The following is an 8,274-nucleotide window of genomic DNA, read 5'->3' as shown; positions in this document are numbered from 1 at the left end:
CTTCCACAAAGCCAGGCAACAGGTTACCACTTTAGCAAGTCTTGCTCCACTGATCGATTCAAAGGCATCTGTTGAACATTGGCAAGTGCAATGTACCACCTGTTGATGTGGAGGAGAACAAAGATGAATGAGAGAAGGGATTCTCTCCTCAAAAAAGGCCACATCATAACGGAGACATAGGTGCACACAGAAATCACTGTAATAAAAGGTAAGCATGTAAGGACAGGTCACTGTTATACTCTCCACACCTGGAAAAGTTAAAGGTGAGAATTTTCACCTACCAGGCCACTAGCCATATGCCTATTGATCAGCTGGGGTAGTCTGAGTCTGTTTTGGCCTCAGAAGCCAATGCCAAGATGAACTGTAACATGTTAGGCACCATAAAGCAAATATTTTGTAATGCTCTAGGTGTATGTAACAGGAGCTCAGTGTGTTAACACTTTCCTTTAAAGGGATCTCTTTTAATTTAATGAAGTGGGTTGACTGCCATTCACTTCCCTTTAATAGCAAGAGAAAGAGAAGTTGAACTTCTCTTTCCTGTTCCTCAGGGCAACTAACAAGAGAACAAACAGGGTTCAGTACCAGGAATAAAGTTGACTCATACTCTTAGGCTTTCTCTCCTTTTAGAACACATTGATTGAAGACTTGGAATGGGATAACATTCATTCGCATAGAGAAACAGATGAGGTCGCCAAGGAAGAGAGGGTAGGGAGGGAACAGGGAAAATGAGGTGAAGGAATAGGGACAGTGGCTGTTGTACTACCTTTGACAAAGTCTCTTCATCTCAGAAGAAAAGATTGTTCCAGGAAGATCATATTCTAGGCAGCATGATGAGGATGAGTAGAAATCATATATCCTGGTCCACCATTCTAGGAGAAGAGAGTAAGTCTTGTGGCAACATGAATAAATACATTTTTGTGGCCTAGTACCAGCCCAAGGTCCCCAGGTCTACAAAACTTAAAAACAAACCAACAAGAGTAGGGGCACCCAGCTGGTTCAGTCAGCACAGCATGTGACTCTTGATCTGAGGGTCATGAGTTCAAGTCCCAGGTTGGGCACAGTTTATGTAGGAAACAAAAACCAAAAAGAGTCTAGGCTCTAACATATAGAATTAGTAGCAGAGAGGAGGTGAAGCTTTCCCAAGGCAGGAATCTAAAGGGTGCCACTAAGCAACCTCAGGTCAAGAGGTAAGAACCTAGAACCCAGGAGGTGGCCTACAGTATACAAAAGATTTGTAGGAGACAGGGGTGCCTGGGTGGCTCAGCCGGTTAAGTGTCTCTTTATTTTGGCTCAGGTCATGATCTCAAGGTTGTGAGATGGAGCCATGCATCGGGCTCCACGAGGCTGCTTAAGATTCTCTCTCCCTCTGCCCCTCCCACCGCCCACCCCCATGCTCTTTCTCTCTCTCTCAAAAAAAAAAAAAAAAAAAGGGGCGCCTGGGTGGCTCAGATGTTTAAGCGTCTGCCTTCGGCTCAGATCATGATCCCAGGGTCCTGGGATCGAGTCCCGTGTCAGGCTCCCTGCTTCTTGGGAGTCTGCTTCTCTCTCTGCCTCTCTCTTTCTCTCTCTTTCATGAATAAATAAATAAAATCTTTAAAAAAAAAAGATTTGTGGGGAATAAGGACACCGTATCTTTTCCATAAATTGAACTTCAAAATAGTGACACAAAAGAAAACAGGACATGAGGAGTTCCTACACTGGGTTCTTGGTTTTCTAGATAGAAGGGGTAGAAATCATGCCTCATCTTGCAGTGAATTCTTAGCCATTTTTTTTTCCTGCATCATTGCCTTTGCTGTCTCCCCTACTGCTCATAACTGTCACAAAGCCTTTACCTGGTATTTAAATGTTCATATGTTTGTTTTTATATATACTATAAACTACTTGAGGGCACTGATCATATCTTTATACCTTCGATGACAACTAGCTCAGTGTCTGTTCTCAGTAGGTCATTAAGAAATGTTGTTTGATTTGATGTTAAAGGAGAATTAGGGTCAACAGCTGCAAAGGCTGGCAATCCATAGGTTTCTGGCCAAGAATTTCCATGAGGCAAGTCAACATTTGGCAATTACAAGGGCGTTCCAGTGAAGTGGAGTGTCAGATTTTGCAATAGTTCTGCAAATAAGATAGATTTTCTGGAGTGGCTGGGTTCGTGGAAAAACGTGGGCTGAATGGCAAAAAGTAATCTGGGTACTCACCTTTATAGCAATCATTATAGCAAGATATAATCTCCATTAGATTCAAATAGGAAGGAGTGACATTAATAAGTTTTCTTAGCAGTACATAGCATTATGTTAGGTACTGTACATGAAGAATATTTTTTTAATGCTATTATTGACCTCATGCTTAAAATCCTCAGGGGAATTTGTGTACATACCCAAACTAGTCAAAGAACAATATGAGTATTACAGATTAAAGATTATAGCATTGCTGTTGGAGAAGGTGTCCTAAAAAAGGTAGTCTTGAGATGGGTCTTGGAAGTCCCCTAATTTTTGTAGGTCTTTGCTCCTTTGTGGCTTCACAAAGTTCTCTATCCTGTGGACATCTGAAACATAAAAAAGTTTATTGCTTAACCACCCTCCTTCATCCCCCACTACCAACTCCACCTTATCCCCAACTATTAGTATTCCAAGATAGCACTTCATATAGCTGGTGTAATAACGTGTTTCATTCATATCCTCTGTCTAGCCTTTGAGCTTGATCATCTATAACCCTAACCTGTAGATTAAGCTTTGCTCCAAATCAAGCATCCCAATTCTTCCTGCTAGAAGAATATGAAGAGAGTGGGTCATTAGTTCAAAGAGTCAGTCTCAAAGGTAATTGGGCTTTGGGGCGGTTTCTGCCTTTCATCTCTATTCCTCAGTACTAGATTTCTTGCTGGTAACTTTCCTTCCCCAAAATAGAGTTATGGCCCCCCAAACTATCTCCTTGTCACTGGGGCCTCTGGTTTCTACGACCATGTTTTTTGGATGCACTTTCTGTCACCTGAATCTGTATAAATTGCCCAGTGCCTGTTTAAATCCACACCCTGGATCTCAGATTCATTTTGGACTTTTTACCATTGATTAAAAACTTTCTGCATGGTCCTCTGGGGCTAGTTTTGGCACCAGAGTCACAGAAAAGATGGTACATTGGTAGCCCAAGGGTCTCTTATTTCAAATATTTCTGGGCTACAAGGCAAGAATAAGTGAGAGGCTACAGCTCTGTAATGGGCTCTTGGTCACCAACTAGTTTATGATCCAAACAATAGCCTTAGAAGATTTCTGCTTTAAAGTATGAGGCAATGAAAAGGGTATTTTATTAATACAGCCTAAAATGGATTAGATATCAAGGTGACCATCAAGACACCATATGCCTTAACATTTACATCAGGTCAAATGAGATAATGTATGCAAAGCACCCAGCACAGTCCCTGGCACTCCCTCCCTTTGCATGTGGATTTGTTTACAGTTTAAAACCTTGTGAATTAGTTACTGCCCCCAGAGTAGTACCTTGACCCTAAAAAGTGGCACATCTGAAAAATTGCACAGCTGAGAGTCAGACTCAGGTCTTCAGACCCCAAAGCTAGTTCTGTTTGCCCTGCACCCCAGACTCTTCTTACTGCATTGTGCTAGACTGAAGATTGTGAAGGCCTGGATCAGAGTGCTAACGATGAGATGGAGATCAAAGAATGACCTGTGAGCTCCTGCATAGCTGATATCAGGTTAAAGATATTATATATCTTTATTTGTAAAAAATAAAAACAAGTCCAATACTTTATTTTACCTATTCCAAGATACATATATTTTCACTTTTTAACATCTCCGAAATTGAAGCAATTGATGTTTTTCAGCTTCTTCCACTGCTTAGTACTTTTGATGTAATGGCTGTTGTCTGCTTACCTACAAACTTGGTTGTTACTCTTGGTTGAATGACTGGACAACTGAAACCCAAGGACATTTCAGTCAGCCAATCACTTAAGCAACATTTGCACAAGAAATAAGAATCCTAATTGTTGTCTGAAAACCTTCCATTGACACCCTTCCATAAGAACAAGAAAGTGTCGACATAAAAATTTGTAGAATCGATGTCAGAAGGTTGAAAGAAAATCTTAGGAAAAAAATGAAGCCCTGCCTCAGCACTGCTGCATTGCCACTGCTTTTATGTTAATTTTATTTTATTTATGTATGTATTTATTTATTTAGAGCATGAGCGGGGGCGGGGCAGAGGGAGAGAATCTCAAGCAGACTCTGTGCTGAGCACAGAGCCCCACCTGGAGCCAAATCTCACCACCCTGAGATCATGACCTGAGCCGGAACCAAGAGTCAGACACTTAACTGACTGAGCCACTCAGGTGCCCCTGCCACTGCTTTTGATGGCACAGAGGGTAATACTGCATTGAGAAACACAGTTCATCAATTTTTCAGAGTTGAAAAGTGATTCCAGAAGACAGACTATGAATACGATGACATTTTGGACTACCTTAACTGAATTGTTTCCCTTTAAAGCAAAGCTTTTATATATGATAAAAAAGAAAATCAATGTTTAAATAAACAAAATAGGGCACCTGGGTGGCTCAGTCGTTAAGTGTCTGCCTTCGGCTCAGGTCATGATCCTGGGGTCCTGGGATCGAGCCCCACATTGGGGTCCTGGGATCGAGCCCTGCATAGGGCTCCCTGCTCAGCGGGAAGCCTGCTTCTCCCTCTCCCACTTCCCCTGCTTGTGTTCCCTCTCTCGCTGTCAAATAAATAAATAAAATCTTTAAAAAAAAAAGTGAATAAATAAATAAATAAATAAATAAAGCAAAATAAGCCCTTTAATGAGGGCTGAGTGATAAGAAAGTATTGTGCCATAGATTAACTTGTACCATTATTTTCTTTCTCAGTGGAATATAAAATAATGGTGTACCCTATAATCTGTGGTGTCTTAGATTCAATGAGAATGGTCATATTATATTTGTATAAGTGCTTCATGGTTTATATATTAACTCATTTTCATCATCATAATAACCTTATAATATCAGGAGCAGAATATTAGCCCCAGTTTTATATATGGGAAAAATAAGGCAGATGAAATAACCTACTCAAACAGCTACAGAACCAGGATAAGGATTCATCCTAATTCAGTCCTCTAGAATAAGCCTAAAATCCATTTTTTCCCTCTAAAATTACAAGGCTGATCTCAATCTTAGTGCTACTGTTATATATATATATATATATATATATATATATATATATATATATATATATATGGCAGCTTTGATGAGAATGGGCACAGTAGTTCAGGATAAACATTGAATATGTCTCCCTTTTGGCAAGGAAAGTGAATTGTCAGGGTTTTAACAATAATAAATCACTATTACAAACAGCCTACAAATATAAAAGATGTTAAACAAATAATACACGTTGTATTACTCAGGATGGTTAATGCTGGCTGTCCCAGAGGTCAAACCCTGAATCCTTAGTGGCTTAACCAACAAAAATTTCTATCTCACACATGTCATATATCTAGCACAGGGTGACAGGTGGTGAAGGTCATGTGTCGTTCCACCCCTTCACTCAGTAGCCAACAGGACTCAGGTTCTCCCATCTTATAGCTATACCATGGGCAATATGTAACCTCCAAGCCTGCTGTGACAGGGTAAAAAGGGTTATGGGAGGCTTATTAGCTTATAACTTGTTCAGTCTGAAAGTGATGCCTTCAAGTGATACAAGTCACTTCTTTCACAGGCCATTAGCCAGAAGTAATCACAGGACCCCAACCTACCTGAAGGGAGGCTGGGAAATGCAGAGCAGCAATGGAATATTTGGTGAGTACTGTCCATACCACAGTAGTCCTATAATTATTTCCTTGAGGGCAAGAATCTGTTTTATGTACTGATATCCCCTAATATCTAGAATCGTGTCTGGCTTCCAGTGTTCACTAACAATTATTGAACGAATAAAGCAATGAATTAATAAATGGCATCTGAAGCTGTTTTTCCTCATTTCAACTATGAATCTGAAAAGTTTTCAGAAAGAATTAAGGTATTCAAGTTCAGGTTAACATTTCAGAAACACCTAGTGTTGACAAGAAGACAACGTTTTGATAAGAATTTATTTGAAGTTGGCAAACTCATTCTCAAATGTAATTACAAATTACATGAAATCTTTTCTATGGGAGCTTAATGATTCTTTAAATTGACTAAAATATGAGGAAATACAACACTCGACTCTAAAAGCCAGTTTGGATGGTTGGTTTCATTTAAAAAATGAACACAGACTGCAATCTTCCTAGAAATGATCGCTTAGGGAGTTGGGAACAATTTGCCATGATGATAAGAATTTAGATTGTGATGATATGAGAAGGCAAGCAGCAGTCAGGCATGGGGAAAGCATAATAAGTAGCCGTCCTTTTGGCTCTAATTCAACACCTGTTCTTAACATTACCTGCATGATAGGAGGGCACAGAAAGTTCAATATTTGGTTTTCACAAAGGAATCTCAAAGTGATTATAAGATATAATTCATCATTTATTCAACAAATGTTTATTAAGTACCAAATATGTGCACACACAATGCTTGGTGCTGGAGATTCAGGTGCAAAAGACAGAGTCCTACCACAATGGAACTTAGAGTCTAATAGGGAAACTAGACACTGAACTATATAGTAAGCATGACATAGGTTGCGAAAGGGGAAGTAACAGGTACTATGGCGTGAACTGGGAAACTTCTTGGTTTTCAGCAGTAAGAAAGTAGGATCAGGGAAGATCTCAAGAAACTGATGTTTGGGGGCACCTGGGTGGCTCAGTTGGTTGAGCGTCTGCTTTCGGCTGGGGTCATGATCCCAGGGTCCTCGACTGAGCCCCACATCGGGCTCCCTACTCAGCGGGGAGCCTGCTTCTCCCTCTGCCTGCCACTCCCCCTGCTTGTGCTCTCTCTCTCTCTCTATCAAATAAATAAACAAAATCTTTAAAAATAAATAAATGAATAAAAAAAACTGATGTTTGAATTTAAATACCGAGAATAAGGAGGATTCAGCATGGAAAAGCAAGGGAAAGAATTCCAGATGGAGGGAATAGCTTGTCTTCACAACCCCACTAGGAAATCTCAATAGGATTATATGCTTAATCATATAGCTGGAGAAGTGGTAGAAGAAAGTGACTTGTTCAACGGATGATGTTTAACAAATAGTTTAATTAGGACCCTAAGCCATATTCTTTTCTTTACAAAGCATGGCACACAATTGTCTAAGGCAGATTCTTTCCTGACCCAAACATAACTGAGCTCACTCCCGTAAGCCCATCAGGTACATCAATCAGCCATGAACCAGACTGATGTAACAGATATAAATTTTCAGCCTGTTTCACAGCACGCAGGATAAGAACTAAAGTGCCCTAAATGGCTTTCATGCAGGAAGAGGGTACGGTGTAGTGGCAGAGGGGGAAGCTTCCTCGGTGAGAGCCAAGCGCTAAAAGCAGCTGCATGTGACATTTCCGTCAACAGCCCTCCCTTCCCTCATTGTGTGAGACACAAATCAGATGTTCTGGTTTATGATTTCAGCTTCAGAGTACATACCCTTCGAGGTCCAAGCTCATGTATCTCTTCCTGGCATGATGCCTGCTCATTAACTGGACTCAAAAGTTCATCTGAGACGGACAACCAAATGCTGAGGATATTGAGATCCCTTTCTCCTACTCTCAAGGAGGCCTGGGATCTCATGGTGCCCAGCCTCTGTACTTGCTAGAAAGTGACAAAGCACAGGCTACCAAAAAGATTCTGTCCAGATGCCAGGACCATATCAGAACACAAGGTCACTTATAGCTGCCCTCTTCTCCCGTTTATATCAGCCCGGAGGACAATCCATTCTCTTTCCTTTGGAGGACACAGTAAAGGCTAACTCTTGGAAGTCCCAGGTAAGTGCCACTTTATCCATTAGGTAGACCAGAGCTTAGGAGAGCTAATCAGTCTTTGTCTTTCATTTTGTGTTTACCTCCCCAGGTAAATTGAGGTAGAAAAATCTGTTATTTACAGGGGAGAAAACAGGAAAGCTCTTACAGGTTGATTCTTTGATTCAAGAGCACAGATCCTGAAGTGACTGAGATGTCAGCAAATGGTATGTTTGCATACCAATTAATCTCCAAAAATTTAAAAGTTCCTGATATTCTGATCATTTAAAAATGTATTACTTTAGAGATTTCTGTTAAGTGTTGGTGTTGAAATCTGTTACTTATTCTAAAAATGCTGGGTCATATAATCTCTCAGATTACTTTCCCAAATATCTCATGCAACTAAGAAAATCACTGTAAAATAAATGTCAG

Source organism: Zalophus californianus, chromosome 4 (genome assembly GCF_009762305.2).
Source record: "Zalophus californianus isolate mZalCal1 chromosome 4, mZalCal1.pri.v2, whole genome shotgun sequence".
Classification (NCBI taxonomy): domain Eukaryota; kingdom Metazoa; phylum Chordata; class Mammalia; order Carnivora; family Otariidae; genus Zalophus; species Zalophus californianus.
Note: the sequence above shows the minus strand (reverse complement) of the source record.